Source organism: Gallus gallus, chromosome Z (assembly GCF_016699485.2).
Source record: "Gallus gallus isolate bGalGal1 chromosome Z, bGalGal1.mat.broiler.GRCg7b, whole genome shotgun sequence".
NCBI lineage: Eukaryota > Metazoa > Chordata > Aves > Galliformes > Phasianidae > Gallus > Gallus gallus.
Window position 1 is genome coordinate 83247388 of NC_052572.1, and position 14793 is coordinate 83262180.

General features: G+C 41.2%; 1 long non-coding RNA gene across 1 annotated transcript; it reads left to right on the plus strand.

Annotated features, from left to right (window-relative positions):
* Positions 1-4800: 4800 nt before the first annotated feature.
* LOC107052435 lies at positions 4801-14497 on the plus strand. Its single transcript, XR_005843031.2, has 3 exons — positions 4801-4996; positions 13802-13905; positions 13994-14497. It is a non-coding gene; the product is annotated as an uncharacterized LOC107052435 (long non-coding RNA).
* The last annotated feature ends 296 nt before the right edge of the window (positions 14498-14793 follow it).

The following is a 14793-nucleotide window of genomic DNA, read 5'->3' on the forward strand; positions in this document are numbered from 1 at the left end:
TTTGTTGCTTTGTTTGTTTATTTTGCTGGGCAGGCACCTAAGGAACATTGGCTGTGAGTTGATAAGGGCACGTACAGGCAGAATTAAGTTACTTGGGGACTGAATTCTCCTTTACCATTTCTTTGGTCTGATAGTGTCACTTGCAAAGATTGTATATGTCTTTGTCCTTTAACAGAAAAGCTTGTCTGTCCCCATAACCAGATCACCAGGAGAACAGCTGGCAAAAAAGCTGGAAAAATTCCTCCCAAAAGTTAAACATACTGATTTATTTTGTAAATGGATGTTGGAAGCCAAGAATGATTTGGGTCAGTTGAGATGTTATGTTAGCACTGAAAATCTTTGGGTGGGTTTAAACACAGAAAAAAAATAATATGAAAAAAAGGAAAAAATTAAAATATAAGTTTTTATTATAAACAAAGGTTTTTTTGTTTTTGTTTTGTTTTGTTTCAATTTAAATAGAGGTTTTTTAGTTACAAATCTGTGTACTAAATGTTTTGGAAAGCTGGGTGATAGTGTGAATAAACAGCCCAGATTGTCCTCAAAACTCGACCTCTTCATGTCTAATACTTATTTCCAATGAACTGTCATTCCCTGGTGCAAAAAGCAGAAAAATTCCCAGTTTGGCCCCTTCATCAATCTGCCTTAAAATATGTGTGTGGTGTATGTCTTTGGAAGGTGTCCTTTTGTCTCAGGGAACCCCAAAGTCCGTGTCCAGCAAACAACAGCCTTCCAGCTATCGTCCTCTGTGCTTCCAGCATCACCTTTGCTGTACCATGACACATCTGACCTGGATGCTTCTGATCACATCCTATAACAACACACACCCTACTACTAACTCTATTTACACCATTTCTGTAGGCTTGCTTCTCTTCTGTACAGGTGCTGGTTTTCCTGACAAACTTCCAGAATTACTCTGTCTTCCCACTACTCTGCTTTTCCTCACACAGCTAAGAAAATCCATGCAAAGCTATGGCTTTTCTTGTCCAATGGGAATAAGTAAAATCTCACCTTTCTTCATATGTCAGCGCCCAAGAGCTTTTTGTCTGTTACACAGCCTTCTGCTTGTCTCTCAGCTCCTCTCTTGGCTACATCATGACCCAGCTTATTTGGAGGTTTATTCATTAGATGCAGGATGCCAAGAATATTCATGGCTATGACTCACCACCAAAGTTTGCAGTTGCTGCATCTCTGGTCTTGTCACGAATGAGTACACTGCTTGGGACATGAGAAGGCCTGAAGCACATCCAGGTCTTCAGATTTGTATTTCAGACTGAGAATTATGCTGATTCTCAGCTTGGATAGTATTTTTAATATATTCCTGTTAATTAGTGTTGTGAGGGGGTGTTTTTTTCTTTTCATTTAGTTTCTCTGACCTGAGAATGCCAGAGGACACAAACCATTGCAATGGAGCAATTGCTCCACTGTTAAACACTGCCTGTCAAAAACCGGCCTCCAAAAGGCAGAAGGACATTCTGTCACACACCAGAGGGAGTACAGCATGGCAGGCAGCCCTTGTCTAGATTTGGGGCTGCACTGACAGGTCTGCTGTCCAGGTAGTGAGCTGATCTGGCCCTGAGAGCAGCCTTGGGGCACTCTTGAGGACAAAGACATGTGAATTGATCAGGTCCAAACTGGGATTTGGACATCTTCACATCTGAGGAGCTGCACGTGGCTGACTTTGGTAGTTACGGCTCGGAAAGAATAGGTAGGGAGTCTTGATGACATAATGAGTCACTGACATTACCACCCTATGAAGCACTCACTGCAAAATTGCCCAGCACCTCATTTGCTCTGACTCATCTCTCTATGTGAGCTCTGGCTTCAGCTACATGGGAGCACCCAAAGAATGATGGATGTATGCTGTGGCTTAACCCAGCGGGCAGCTAAGCACCACATAGCTGTTCACTCGCCACCCACCCCAGCTGGATGGGAGATACATCTTTTTTAAGAAGTGCAAGGTCACATGAATTGAGATAACGATATTTCAGTAAGAAAGGTGATGGTGGGGGGAACACACACACACAAAAACTCAACACCGAGAACGTAATAAAAGATTATAACGATCAAACAGGCGCAGCACATTGCAGTTTGTCACTACCAAGTGACCGATCTCACCCCATATTTTTGCTGAGCATGATGCCATGTTGCATGGGATACCCCACTGATCAGTTTAGGTCAGCTGGCCCAGCAATGTCACCTCCCAGCGCCCTGTGTCCCACAGCCCTCTGACTGGCAGGGCAGAATGAGAAGCTGAAAAACTGAAATGTCCTTGGATCTGTTCAGCACTGCTCAGCAACAACCGAGACATCAGTGTGTTATCAATATTGTTGTCATTCTTTATCCAAAACACAGCACCATACCAGCTATGTGGAACAAAATTAACTCTATCCCAGCTGAAACCAGGATGTAATACGTGTCATGGTGTTCCATAGCTTGAATCATCATTCTTTTTGTATTTGTGGATAGATACACATTTATTTCTTTTCAAAGGCAGATGATCAGAGAGGCAATATTTGCCATACCCATGGATGTAAAGACGTAGTTTTCTCTTCAGTATGTCAGAAATCCATCAAAGCTTTTAGATCCAGTAAATATGCTTCTGAAAATTCCAGCATGTGCAAGATTTCTTCTTCATTTTCTTCCCACAGTATCTGCTAATCAGATGAAAGAAACAAAAATTAATACAAAGCATATTCCAAGCTGGCTCCTTGCCATCATATGGTAATGGTTGGCTGTTGTAGCAAAAAAAAAAAAAAAAGAGGAGGAAATATGAGGTTAGCAGAAGGTAGGCAACATTAAGGGAAACTTAGTGCAGACCCAATGGAACAGATGTCTATTGTTCCCTGCCACTTGAGTGACAGCATTTTTGTCTCTCACCAAAGAAAACTTTTAAAGGAAGAAAAGTAAATTGTCATACTAACAAAGATTAAATGGACTCCAAGAAATGAAATTATTGTCTACATCCAGACTGCTTGCCATCAGTACTATTCATATCTGTATTAGCAAATAGTATTTACATAATGGTTCTCACAGGGTCTGTGCAATTGTTGTAAAAGGGATCCCAGACCAACTGATGACTCTCCCCAGTGAGTTCACATACCAAGGTGAATCTGTTATTTTCTGAGCTCATTTACATCTGGATGGGTCTGGGTCTCTGCATGTTCAGTCTGCAGAGCTGCAGTCAGAGGTGTTGACTGGGAAAGGTAAATTTTGCATCTGAATATTCAACTGCACAAGGCTGGAAGCCCATACTCGTGCTAACAGGCTAGCAATCAAAGTGTCAGGGACATCAATAGACCTTAGCTGTAAAACATAGTACTTTGTTAGGAGAGAACAAGCATCTACTTGATCTGAGGAAGACCTATAAATCTAAATAATTTCTAAAAGGGTATCATTTTCATGAAGGAAAAGTGGAGTGGATTGAGGCTCAAGAGGACCAGCACATTCAGGAGGTGGCACTGCCCATGGGAAGGCCAGGGTAGGAGCTGTGACTTCCCAGGTTTCCACAGAAACCCTCCCCAGCCTACACCGCTGCCTGGTGCCCACTCTGTGTCAGCCTGCCACTCTCCAAAAGGATGCACAGGTGTCCAGCAACGTAGTGGAAAAGTCCCTATGAAATGTTAAGCTCTTCACAAACTCAGCATGTTTTCTTTGAGTTTGCTCTCTTGGATTGAATTTCAGCAGTTTTTCAGTGCACTAGACCCCTGGTACTAGCTTCCATCTTGTCTCTGTTGAAATCTCTTTTCACATTGCAGTGCTCTGTGCCACCTTAACCTCCTTCCAGTCCGCTGTGGAGGTGAAACTTAACCCTCCCACTCCCAGAGGACATCTGAACCTCGAATTTCTGTCCCCGTGGAGGTGCAGAAATATGAGAGTAGTCTTTGAATATCCACATTGTGGGCTGAAGTTAGCAAACAAAACAACCCTGTTCTGCAGGTATTTAGTGTTACAGGAAAGGGCACCATTGGGAGGTCATTGGGATGACCCTTGCATTAAGTTTGAAGTAGCTAAATAAGCTGCAATAAAAGGGCTATTTCCTTCCATTGGTATTTTTAACTTTGGCCTCAAATGTGTGTTGGTGATATTTTAAAATATAGAATCACTTCCAAGTATTCACATTTTTATGAGTTAATTAAAGCAAATTTTGTATATTCTAAAGAAGATAAAGCTAAACCAGTATTACTGTAGAGGCAATTGAAAGCCTCAATCAGACCATATTTCCTTGAGCTTCTACATATTTTTACAAATATCATTGTCATCATCATTTGAACTGTACTTTCAGAGCACACGGAGAGCAAGAACACCAAATTTCTGTAGGAAAACTGTACTAAGCTTTTATTTTTGCTGTATTTGTGTGAGACATGGCATCTCAGCTTCAATTTGGACTTCCTACTGTTGGTCAGGTTGTGAAGAAACATCCATGCTATCTGTGTATTGCAGGAAGCCTGCCCTGCAGCTGGTCATTAGGACTGTGATAAAAAAAAAAAGGCCTGTAAACAATTTAATTTGCACCACTTTCCTCTTCTCCTCTCTTATTTCTTTTTTTTAATGTCATGCTTCCATGCAGTACTTGTGCCATCTCTTTTTCCTTTGCTTGTATAGATCAAAAGGCAACCACTAAATCTTTTATCATCTCTACTTTCTGTTCATCAGTCCCCATTTTCTACTGAAGGATTTTGAATCCCTTTACAGCAGTGACCCACCAGAAGCTCCTGAGCTTTACCGCTTATGTTGCCTCTGTTTCGTTGTTGTTGTTGCTGAACAGATATTCAACAGAAGGATTCCAGGTGCATTTGTTTTCAGGCAGTTAATTATCCCCAGAGATCAGAAGGTTGGCTGATTCATAGAGAACCTTGCAGCCTTCCTCACGGTCGTGGTTTTCGGGTAGGAACGGGCTTCCAGATTTCACCTCCTTTCCTGTTATGATCTGACTCTCATTATGAGTAAGGGCTTCGTTCCACTTCATTCTTATATGACTGCAACATTTTCACCACAGGTAAGGCTATGACTTATTTTATATATATATATATACACACACACACACATATATATATTTCTGTATTTAATTGTATATGTATTTATACAGGGAGATTTATATTAAAATTTTTTTAGACGTTCTGTAATTTTTCTTTTCCTTTTCTTCTTTCTGGGGTGAGATATTACAAAAGCAATGTGATCCTTCCCAGCTGTAACCATTCTTTTAGAACAACTCGTTTTAACAAAGGGTGCAGTGGTTCTGTTCATAGTAACACTTGGAAATATGTATCTGAAAACGGAATATTATAACTATTTCCTAAGAAAATGCATTTTTTCATCTCTTTCATCGTTTTTTTTTCCATTACTTCACAATATATTTTTTAAGTATCACCCCAAACCATAAATCTGGTGTTGCTAGAAAAGCAAGCAGTGCATTGAAGGGATTTGAGATGTGCCTTCTGATCAGACCTATTATTAAAAAAAAATTAAGATTAGTTTTTAAAGCCATAATCTGCAAAGGGGTGTTTAAGAATCTGAAAAAAAAAAAAAAAAAAAAAAGAGTGCTTTTTTCTCAACTTACACATCAGAAATGGATGCAGAAAAGCAATATAAGACTGTGTAGGGCACAGCACATCCACGTCAGGCTAGATTCTTTCCATCCCACATGGACAAAACAAAATAGAGGCTCTCAAAGGGTGATCCCTCAATATTATTATGTTTTAACAGAGTTTTATCTTATTTTCTATCATTCAGAGGCTTATACTCTACCAGCAGGAATTCAGTTATGCATGTGCAGATTCCCTCACATTACTGTGAATATATGCAGTCATTTTTAATATCAGTTTGCAGGAGAGGGTGTCGTGGGTGTTTCTGTTTGTTTGTTTGGTATTTTTTTTATCTGTTTTCTTTAGTTTTCACTTGGTTTGTTTGTCTTTTTTCTGCAAGACTTTAGCAGACTTTTCAGACGTCAGCAGAACAGTGAAGTGCAGATGTGTTGGTGTTGATAACTGAGATGGAGCACACTTGGAACATCTCAGTGTTTTGTAGGTGGCATAAATAGCTTTCGGTCTGGCAGTTTTCTCATTCAGAAACCCCCACTTTAAATCAGGGGTAGAGTGCTTTGTGGCAGCTTTGCATTTGTTGTAACAAGAAAGAGACACACAGACTCCCTACTTGACACTCAAGAACAGCCTTTTAAATGCCAATAAGAAATACCAGTATTTCTTTTTTCACCCCAAACGTTTCTTCTTGTATGGTTTCAAGCACAAAAAAAAAAAAAAAAAAAAAAAAGGCAAATGAAGAACAGCAGAGTGTCCAGTTCCCAAGGTGTTCTCTTCTTTGTAGAGGTAGCCTAAATTAAGCAAATCAAAACAAGTTTCACAGGTTCATTCTGCGCACAAAAATGGCTGGTGCTCTCAGAGGATTGCGTTTGCTCTCTTTATTCAAACCAGCAACCGACAGAACTCTTCGTGCCAGCATTAAGGTCTGATTCAGTTGTGAACTGGGGTGAACGATATCTGATGTGGCCCCAAATCACACATCAGCCTCCAATATCCCTCCTGCCCTCATCTTCAGTCCCTTCCTGCTCTGTTGCACACTCTCACTGCTCTGAAGCAGTGTGTTATCCAGAAGTCTCAGAACTTCCCAGTGTTCCGGAGGGAGTCAGAAAGTTGGGTGTTGAGGGGATGTTCCTTGACTGCAATAACGTTTTGCCCTCTCTACCTTTATACAAACATTTTTCCTCCAGTAGAGACTTCTTCACACCCAGGTGAATTAAATCCTTATTATAAAGTGGAAGCTTTTCCCGTACAGTTTTCAATCACACTGTGGGGAGATGAGCTTCCCTTGATAATATTTCTGACATCTCTTGTTCTGTGCCATGGATGAAAAAGTACATACTGATGAGCATCAGTCAAAAAACATTACTTTTGCTAACCCTAAAATGGCAACTATTGGAAACATCAGTGGATTGGTGCACCCAGATGAGAAAGCCAAATATTAAATTAATGTGTTAATGATGTTTATAGTTTTATTACCCTGTAATTATATCATACTTCTGATTGCTTCTCTTTTCATCTTGATCTATAAAGGGTGGCTGCCCAAACCTGTTTTGAATGCTTATACTTCTGGTGTTAAACCTAGTGATGTTTTGCCAGGTTCAGTGGAAGAAAAGGCAGCAGTAGGGATGGAGCTGTTACTCCGGAGTGCAGAGATGCCCGCCAGCCTTCTGAAGGATGAGCCAGAGACAGCTGGAGACTTGGTTTTGGCCAAGAGCTGTACTTGGCTTTTTTTGCTGTTGTTCTTAGACGGAGTGGAAGGAGCAATTCAAAGCAACCCAGAGTTACAGTGACTGGAGAACAGAAGCAGGGCTATGCTATGTGGATTTGGGGATTTAACTGGTACTAGTTGTGACAACACGGGGATGGGGGAATTGTTTGTCAATCAGTAAAGCACAAGGAGCATCTGTGAGGACAGACCTCTCAAATGCAGAGCTCTCAGCACTCATTTCGCTGAAGTTTACCACTGTTTTTCATTTTCTTTGGATGCCAGGAAAATCAACTCTGTATCTTCATATTTCTGTTAAAGAGATGCCCAGAAAACTGAAAATAGCTCATACTGTCAGCCTGTCTCCCTAACTGAGGCAGCTCTACAAAAGCCAGCATATTGGCTGATCTCTGAAACCGAAGAGGAAACATCATCCTTACCTGATCACTGGAACACAAATGCTCTGCTAATCTGCCAGTCCGCTGTGAATGGGCTTGGATTTGTTTGTGTTTGCTGCCCAATAGCTATTCCATTCCAAAACTTTGCTTCTGTGCTGTGGAAGATCTTTTCTTCTAGTTACTGGCTTTTCTTCTTCTTTTTTTGTATGTTTGTTTAAACTAAAACTGCTAACACATTTTCTTTTCCTTTTATGACTGAACTGAAATACCAGTAAGTATCAAAATAGAGGTTATGCATTTATTGGAATGGACTGCTTTCAGTGACAGAGAGAGTTCTTATTGTTGATTCTGGACAGCAGCTTCACCAAGGAGTATCCCAAAGAGATCCATGGAAAATCGTCCTGTTTTGCACAGAACATAATGGAAGTAGGGAAGCACTTTGTCATTGTTACATCTGCTGCAGCTGCCTTTGAGGTGGAAAATGGGAGGTTCCTATCACCAAATCCATTGTGTGGTAATCAGTATTGTCCTGCCTAACTTCAGTGAGGACAACTGCCTCCAAGTCAGCAGTTAAACAAAGCTGGAAGAGAAATGCTTCAGTTCTGGCTAAGGTATATATCACACTAGTGTGTAAAGTATGAGGGCTGCCCTGAACGTAATGCCTCCTGTTTTATTCTGTTGGCCCATGACATCAGAGGCAGGTGTGGGTGGTATGGCAGTAAAGGGTGAACCTTCCCACCAATATCCCATTACATTGTGTTGCTGTGTGACAGATGGCAGTCAGACGGCAGTCTGGCAGAATGACATCCCTCCATGCAGAAAAAATTGCACCCATTGGCATTCACCAATGATGAACCATTTATGGAGGCCAAACCATGGATGTGAGCACAGTGAGGTGGTGGGTGGTGCATTTCGCAATGGCAACAGCAATAGAGGCTACCTAGCTTTCTGTATTGGATCTCATATTAGAAATACAGTGGTGGGAGCTATGGGAAAACCTCTAAAAAGCTAAAATTCCTCCTGCTCAGTCCTGTTTCAAATTGCTTTGGATGTTTCCACATCACAGCTACCAGCTGTTTTTCATCCACTGCTTCTTCAACCACTTCACCCATCAGCTGTCTTCCACTTTAAGGGAGATTTTGTCTGTGTTCAGTGGGAGAGCCTGACTGGTTGGAGAAACCGATAGAGCTCTGGAGCTGTAGTTGATGGCTGCGGAGGGATTGCCATCTCATGTATTCCCGTAAACCTGAATTGCTTATGCTCGCCATGTGAGCATTGGCCCAAGCTGTCTGCCAGGTTTGGCTTGCCGTAGATTGGTGAGCTCATTCCCACATTGCCAGTAGAGCTGTCAGCTCATCTCTCCGGTCTGAGACATGGGATTTTCCTCATATATTTATTTTGGTAAATTACCTACTTAGCATGTAAGTGTGGCAGAAAATAAATCTTGAGCATTTAACAGCCATAATACCTTAATGACATGGGGAAAAAGTCTGCTGAGTGGCTTGGCTCTGGTTGTAGAGGTGTGGCTAGGAAGGAAGGTAGATAAGCTGTGCATAAATAGTTTTGGGTGGAGGACAGACCACATTTTTCCCAATCCTTTGCCCCCTGTTTCCCAGATGCTCCAACAGGAGATTCTCTAGCTAGGATGCAATGCAGAGCAATATGAAGATGTTTGGAGCTATTTGTTCCCTGCAGAAAACTAAGCTTTGACCTTCACTCCAAAGGCAGAGAGCTGTACAGGATCTTAGAATAAAATTTCTGTTGCTAACTGTGGGAATTTTACCACTGGAAAGAGTGCAGGCCCGGGCCCGGCAAGTGAGATTGGTCTGTGTTTGCCAGGGATTTTGTTGACGCTGAAGTTCCTAAAGAGAGATAACCGTTATGATGGCCAATTTATACTTAACAGCGTCCTGTCTGGGCTTGCCTGGATGTGTGATTCACTTGAAATGCTGTTTGCTTTGAGTCAATCATATGGCTTCTGGCACTGGAATTTTTAGCAAAGACGTTTGCTGATTCTGAGACCAGTCATGCATCCAAGCATTGCATTATTTTGGGGGGTGTGAAGGTAGTTAGAGATTTATGTGATGGTGCAAACTCAACACTGTCTTCCCAGAGGTGGTTTTCTCCAGCCCTTGATCCTACACATGATGGACTTGAGAATGAATGTGCTGACTTTAAGTGGTATTGCTCAGGGCCATGGCTCAGGAAGCGGCTGCTGCCTTGGCACCTCTACCCTTCTCCTGACTGCTCCAGTCATTGTTGTGGAATTTCCTCTCCTTTCTTATACATGTAATCTTTGGCCTCAGATCTAGCCACACATTTTGCATGAGAGTTATTGTGTTCCCTCCCAGTGGACCACTCACATGCTTAAAGACATGCGTGCGCTAAGGGCTTTGAGTCCCTGTTATCTGGAATCTTCTTACCAGGACAGCTGTGTTACATGAGCAATCGGAAGAATTTGAGCTGCCACACAGTGCGGCTGATGTACCATTAATTGTGATCTTCAAAGCATTGGACTTAGAGAGACTTCCGCCCTGAAAATTAGACAGCATATTAACAGAACAATGTGGGCAGACTCCACTAGACAATTGGAATATGATTCATGTTGGTCACTCCTTTGATCAAACTTTCAGTTGTCATGTCAAATAAAACTGCTGAGTGCAAACAGATTGCCTATCTATTCTTATCTGATTCAGCAAGTGCAGTAGTCTTCTTCCCACTTGTCCAGAAATTCCTTTTCTTTCCTGTAAAAGCTAGCACAGCTGTATACAATTTTTATACATTCCGGTCCCAAGCCTAAGTTAACTTAAGCTATTGGCTAAATTTGCATTTACTTTACTTGGCTTTTCACAAGCTTATTGCTGGCAAGTTGGCAAAGGGGCAGAGAAGACAAGGAAGGGGGCTTAGGGGAAAGATGGGAAATGCAGGGAGGGTCTGCAAGGCATCTGGGGGAAAGAGGAAACCCAGCAGTGGGTATCTGCAGCTGTTAGTTTGGGAGATAAGGAATGCAATTTCACGTTTCATTGCCTCCACAACTGATCAGTTGGATGGGACATTCCTTTGTCTTTATTTGCTCTGCCTGTGTATTTGTTTGTTGTCAAAAGCTTTGGCCTGCTGCTTTGTTTTCGGATTGCCGTTCAGCGCAATCCCCGCATACATTGCTTCAGTTATACTGCTGGACTTCCCAGCAGTATAACTTTTATGGCCTTTCCCTGAGCCTAATTTCTACCTCAACAAACATTTTGTCTCTATAAAACAAATACATGCATGCATACATACATACATACATACATACATGAAGACGTACATACAGGGGAATGGCACATTGTTAGTGAAATGTAGCACTCATTTAGATGCATTTACTTGGAAATGTTAGTTACTGCGTACTACAGGATAGACTAGAAAAATGTTACAAAAATTTGTTTGACTACACCCTTCTTTCGTGGCACTTAAACTCGAGAAGATTCTTTAGGGAGCAAGGTTTTTATGATAGATTCTTTAGGGAGCAAGGTTTTTATGAAAATATTTAGCATACAGTATTCCTTAGTCCAAAATCTACATTCACTGTAGGAAAAACTCTTCTGTAATATGAATAGTTTAGATCCCTCCAGCAAATGCTGTGTACAGCTGCTAAGGCAATGTTTGCATTCGCTGTATGTCCTTATCAGGTACGTGCTTATAAAATACCCCAAAACAGTCAAAAGATGCACAATTGTTCTATTCATGGTTTAATTTTGAAGTGATAACAAGATGGTTTGGTTTGGTTTTGTTGATGAGCAGTCTTGTAGAAGGGTAAAGCTTTCCCCTGAACTACTAGCGGGTGAGAAATCAGTTGAAGAGCAGTATAATCATTTTGTTTTGCTATTACTTGAAACAGTCTGTTTGATAGTATTAATTTCTCGGTATAGTGGGAAAATAAATGCATGTACATTTTTGAAATCAGAGATAAAGTTGAAATGTTTCCTTGTCAAAGGCAAAACTTCCGCTTCTGAAGAAAAGGTATCGGTCCAAAACATTCATGTCGAAGCCAGGCACTGTGGCACATCCTGTGTGCATTCACAGGGAAATGGGAGAGTGTCAGCTGTCGGACGTACTCAGCACAGAAGGCTGTGGTGGTGTCAGAGAGATTCCCAGGATCTGTGCTTTGTGATCCAAATCTGCCTATGGTGGACAGAGGTGCAGCAAAAACACATGTCAGCAGAACAGGCATCGAGCTGTGGTTTAACCTGGTGGGATGCTGTACACAGCACAGTTGTTCCCTTGCTCCCCTTGATGGGGGAGAAAACAGAAAAGTGCAAATACTTGTGGGCTGAGATAGGCGCAGCTAAACAAGAAAGAAAGAAAAGAAAATTAAAAGCAATAACAAAAAGAATATACGTAGTGAGTGACACACAATTACAGTGCAATTACTCACCACCAGACGAACAATTCTCAGCCAGTCCCTGAGCAGCAGCAGTCCCACACAGCCAGATCCCCCCCAGCTTTATTGTTAGCACAGTCCCCTATGGCACAGGGCATCCCTTTGCCCAGCCTGGGTCAGCAGTCCCGGTTCTGTCCCTCCCAGCTCCTTGTGCCCCCCAGAAGCTGAAGTATCTTCGGCTCCATGCAGCACTGCTGAGCAACAATTAAAACATTGGTGTGTTATCAACAACATTCTCATCCTAAATCCGAAACACAGCACTGTACCAGCTAATAGGAAGAAAATTAACTATATCCTTGCTGGAACCAGGGCATATCATTGTTTTGGAAATAATTAGGTATTTATGGACTTGCTTGCCATTGCACTTAAGTCGAGTTTCCTCTTAGAAGGGAAGAACAGTGATGAGAAATTTCCCCCTCCTCTGTGCACTCTCTCAGGAACTCAGATGTATTTATATGTATACACACATACATATCATGCAAAATCCAGATGTGATATGGAGACGTGGTAAGAATACGACAGAATCATTTGTGCACCAACAGTTCAAACTCCATCACTGCTTACTTAAAATTACATAGGACTTCAGTTGGTGGACACTGGCCCTCATGGGTCAGTGTAGCAGAACCAGGCCTGAAGGCTTCCATAACATGAAATGCCTCATGCATTTCCCTAAGGTTTAAGGTTGATTTTTCTCAAGGAGCAATTAAAAATAAGGAACTGGCGTGCTATTTTGCTGCTGAAGCAGTGCTGAGATCCCGTTTCACAGCCTTTCATGAAGATTATTTGTTTTTCAGTGTATGCAGCTCGTCTCCGTAGGACTTTTTTAGAGGGAAATGAGCAATTTTAGACCAAAGGTTCTTGATGAGATTTCTTGTGACGCACACGCAGTGCTGGCTGTTCACTTTATTTCTAGACGTCAGCCAAAGGAACAATAAATTTGTCATGAAAGGCTGTTATATCAGCAATTGCCTGACTATGGAAAGGAAGGAGCAGAACCTGTATGTACCCTTGTCTGTGTGTGTCAAAGACATACGTGTAGATATGAAATACGCATGTAGTTATATACATATACATATATCTTTACAGGTAAGCAAGTATGAAAGAGAAAAAAAACAAGGGTTTGCCTCAATAAAATATTAGTGAAAAACAAGTGTGTGTTTTTCTTGAAGTGAAATAGGTTTCCAGATTTTGTGGGCTGCAGAACCACCCTTTCTGTCACATTTTGTCCTCCCACCCCATGTGTGTGTGTTGGCTGTGCCTTCCCTGGGCTGCCACAGTCGATCTCCTTTTGCTTCTTCAGTGCACGTAAGCGTCCTCGTGAGTTTGGTGTAAATGAAGGGGGTGGGGGTGGTTCTGTTCTTCCCCCTTCTCACCCCAAATGTGGGACACTGGATCCTGGGAGAACTTTGTACATGAAGGATTTTTGATCTTTTTTTCTTTTTATTTCAAGTTATTGCTTTCTTTGTCTGTGTGGATAATTCAGAATTACGTGCAGTAATGCAGAGTTGTGAATACTTTCACAATTGTGAACACTGTCACAAAGGCTTTACAAAAACAATGGCATCTCGTCCTTTCCTGACATAAGTACCATATTTCTCATTTGTACATTAGGTCTTCTTAGTTTCCCACATCATAGGAAGAATAGAACTTATTATTTTATATCCTTTGCCACATTGAATGTTCCTGTGCAGATTTAATGGAAGTCTGCTGAGCAGCCACTGTTTATTGCTTGGTTTGACAGATCTGCAGCAATTCAGTGTATGATGTGGTGATGGAACGTCGTATCTTGCTCTCATTCATGACATTTTAAAGCTTATTTCTTCTCACCTGATAAGTAAATACATGGTAAGTGAGCTGGTCATTTTATTAAGAAAAATCAAAGGAAGTACAATTGCAGTGCACAAGTCTACCACCCTTTTTCTTACCATTAAAGCTGATGTGGGAAGCCTTGTTAAAGTCAGCAGTCCAGCTTCTGCTCTCCTCTGCATGAGAGAAAACCTGCAGTGCTTCTGCTGCTTCTGAATTCACAAGGTTTGCACAAGCAGAACTAAATCCATGTTGCTTCGGGTAAGAATGACTCACGAGACCTTACTAACACCTCAATAAACTCACATCAAATTCACCCACAATTTTAAGCAGCATTAACAGGTATTTATTAAGTATCTTCAGTTGCCACTGGATTCTTTGTAAAAGACATTGTAGTATCTAATGACTGGAGCAGCCTCAGTTACACAGCTTGCTTAGGTCTTCTTCTCTTATGTACATAAATTGTTGATGCAAACACGCCAAATTTTGTGAAAAATATTTGGTTTGTCCTTAGTACGTTGCTCAAATTTCCTTATTCTTCTGAGGGTGAATATAAAATGACCCATACACGTAACGACGTCCGTGCAGTTCACTGTGATATCACAGATTTATTTTGTTTTTAATTGAAATGATATAGACACTTGAAATGTATACGTATATATATATATACATAGACACATACATATATATATATAATTTTAGAATAAATTATTTTTATAGTATTTGATTATTTTCTCCTGTGTTTTTTGGAGACCCAGTAGAGTCTGTCTTATTTCTCAGTGATTGAACAAATATTTTCAAGAAGAGAAGAGGACATTTGGACTGCGATGGTGACTTAATGGAACAACAACAGCACAATACAAGTTAACAAAATACAGGACTGAATAAAGACGGTGACCCAGCAGCTTACACACCTGGTTAAATAAA